Here is a 3,315-nt window from a genome sequence, read left to right on the forward strand (position 1 = left end):
AAAGATGTCCACTTGGACATTAACACTAATTAATTCAATTACCTTAAAAACAACATGTGAAAAAGTAAAATATAATATCCAACACATGCAAGTTTGATAAGAGAAACCCAAACCGTGGATGCACTATGTCAGTCAAGTTTTCTGTGTTTTCACTGATTGCAGTGAAGGGAATGCTGTAAAAATGCACCTTTTGCATCAAAAATAGAATAACTTTTCTTCCTGAGAATGCCCAAGGATACCTCTCTTCACTCGTTCCCACTCAAAATTATTTAATTTCTATTAAATAGAAATTTTCTATTCTGGTCAAGAAGCTGATCCTCTGGAGGGCCAGACAATGCCCTGTTCACATAGGAGAGATTAGTTTCTAATTACTATCAGTAATTAGTGCTTTCCTGCAGCTAGAGCTGGAATTTCTCTGTCACGAACCTGACCACGTCCAGCCCTGCCACACAGAGAGCTCCAGAGAGATTCATTCCAGACAGGTGGATCCAGCAGATACCTCCAGTGGTGCCTCCCAAACCTCACAGTTGATGTTTGTTGGATGAGGGCCTGGCAAACCCTGCTCTAAATCCTTCCTTCTGCAATTAAAATCCTATAGAGGCAATGCCAGCCAAAAATAACCAGTGCAATCGAGTACATTCTTTTTAAATTCTACAAAGTGTACTTTTAAAAGAGGCTAACTGCTCGTGCCACAGATCCCACAGAGGTTTTAGCACCTCTCACTGAGGTTTCCTGTGCACAAGTCATTCATCACCAGCTCTCAGCCTGGAGCCCGTTCCTGATTGTCCACCACCCCCCCCAATTTCATGCTTGGCAAGTAAAAACAAAACCAAGTTGCTGTGCAGGGGGCAGCCCAAGTTCAGCAGCTGTGTCCAACACAAGAGCAGCGAGCACTCCAAGCTGCCAGCACACACAGCAGCTGAGGCAGCCCCGGGGTTGTTTTATGGGAAAAAGAAACCAAAACCCCTCACATCTCTGAGGTTCCAAGCAGGACAACTCTGAGCCACCCCAAAGAGGTGTCCCCCAAACCAACCTGCTGATGGCTCATCCTGCTCTGCCACTGCACACAGCACAGGGAAATGTTCATGGCTGGGAACTCCTGATCACAGAATCCCAGACTGGGCTGGGCTGGGAGGGACCCTAAATCCCACCCAGTGCCACCCCTGCCATGGCAGGGACACCTCCCACTGTCCCCAGTGTCCAGCCTGGCCTTGGGCACTGCCAGGGATCCAGGGGCAGCCCCAGCTGCTCTGGGAATTCTATTCCAGGGCCTGCCCACCCTCACAGGGAAGAGTTTCTTACATAAAACTTCCGCCCCACTGATGTCCCCGTTCCTCAACCCACTGCTTGTATTTTCCTTAACTTTTTTCCTTTATTCTTCTATTCCTCTTTTCTCTGGTGTTATCCTCCTAAAAGCTGAAATTCCAATCCCTGATTACAGTACAGACACGCCATAAAAGGCTACCCAACGTCAGGATTCAGAAACATTTCCCTGCTGGATTCACATTCTTTCCTGCATCCAAATCTATCCTAATTGCAGGATTAGAGGCATTAAGGAAAGGCCAGCAAACAGCAGTGAGAGAGGGAACAGGCACTGCAGGTCATGGCTCTGAGATCCCAGTCCTTACTTTATCTAGGAACCAGAACAGAATGGAAAATTCTCCAGCAAACACAGCTACTCTGCAAAGGACCTTATGTGGAATGAAAGGCAGTGGGACACCAGAGAGGGAACACAGGAGCTGAAAGAACGGAGTGTGGTCTGGGAAGCAGCAAGTGCAGGGTGCAGCCCACTCAGCTCTGGGGAAGCCTGAGCCTCAGACACTGCAGAAACTGCTCAGAAACACTCTGGGCACAAAACAGGACCCGTGTCAGGCTGCCAGAGCAAGGGAGGGCACTGCAGGGCTGAGCAGAGCCTGCCAGGCTGCCAGGGAGGGCACTGCAGGGCTGAGCAGAGCCTGCCAGGCTGCCAGGGAGGGCACTCCAGGGCTGAGCAGAGCCTGCCAGGCTGCCAGGGAGGGCACTCCAGGGCTGAGCACAGAGCCTGAGCTGCCTCAGCCTGCTGGGATTTACAGCCCTGAGGGAGCAGAAAATGCAGCTGGTTTCTCTACCTGTGCCACCTGCTCACATCCACAGGCAGATACCCCCTGCTGCAGCTGGGCATGGGCACACAGAGCCAGGCAAGACTCCTCCTCCCACACCTCCCACAGGGCTCTGGGGGAAAACTTCAACAGAGAGAGGAGAATTTGGTATCAATTCTCTGGTATAAACTATCACAGGATCATGGAGTATCCTGAGCTGGGTTGACCCCCAGGGATCCCCCAGTTCCAGCCCTGCCCTGCCCAGAGCCCACCAAGCCCAGCCTGGGCATCCCTGGCAGCGCTGGCCAAAGGCTCCTGGAGCTGTGGCAGCCTCGGGGCCGTGCCCATGGCCTGGGCAGCCTGGGCAGTGCCAGCACCCTCTGGGCAAGAACCTTTCCCTAAAATCCAACCTAAATCCCTCCTGGCCCAGATCCAACTGCTCCCTGGGTGCTAAGGAAGTTTCCTGGGTGAGAACATCACCAGGTCATATCCAGCATGGGAAGTTACAAGTGACTATAACAAAAGGCAAAGAAGGAAAGATGGTGTGAAGTAACACTCTCCAGAGCCATCAACACCCAAAATACAGTTTGTCTTTTTGATTTAAGAAAATGCACCCATTCAGAGCGTGACTCCAATATATATTCAGTTAATACCCACAGCCATTGCCTTAAATACCTATTGCCATGTAAGCTCCAAACAAAAAGCACTTTGGAGCTGGGCAGTGGGAAGAGGTAGAGGACAGAGTGTTTCTTGTTTTAACGAGGGCCACACCATCCCACCTGGAATGCCGGTTGGTCACTAACAGGGATTATTTACTAAACAATACTCTCTGATGAGCCACGGAAGCGTTTTCCCTTCATGGCGCTGGAATTCACAGAAAATACTGTCTTCCACAAGCAAACCCCATACTTCACCCCAAATAAAGCAGCAGCTGAACCAGAACAAAAGATATCCACAGGGAATACCATCCGTGCCTGCTGAGCCGAGGCAGAGGCACACACAGGGACACAGCCCCATCCACGGACCGGCTTCCTTCCCCTGACGCCCCGACAACATTCCCACATTCATTCCCTCGCTCCCTTTGCCGAGCCCCAAGGCACGGCACTGCCAAGGGCTGGCGTTCCCAGGAATGGCATTCCCGGCTCAGGGCTCGCCTCCGTCCCCGGCTCAGGGCGCAGCGGGCGCGGGCAGCGGCGGCCGGAGGCAGCGGGACCAAGGTGATCCCAGCGCAGGGACC

Source organism: Geospiza fortis, unplaced genomic scaffold (genome assembly GCF_000277835.1).
Source record: "Geospiza fortis unplaced genomic scaffold, GeoFor_1.0 scaffold96, whole genome shotgun sequence".
Taxonomy (NCBI): Eukaryota; Metazoa; Chordata; class Aves; order Passeriformes; family Thraupidae; genus Geospiza; species Geospiza fortis.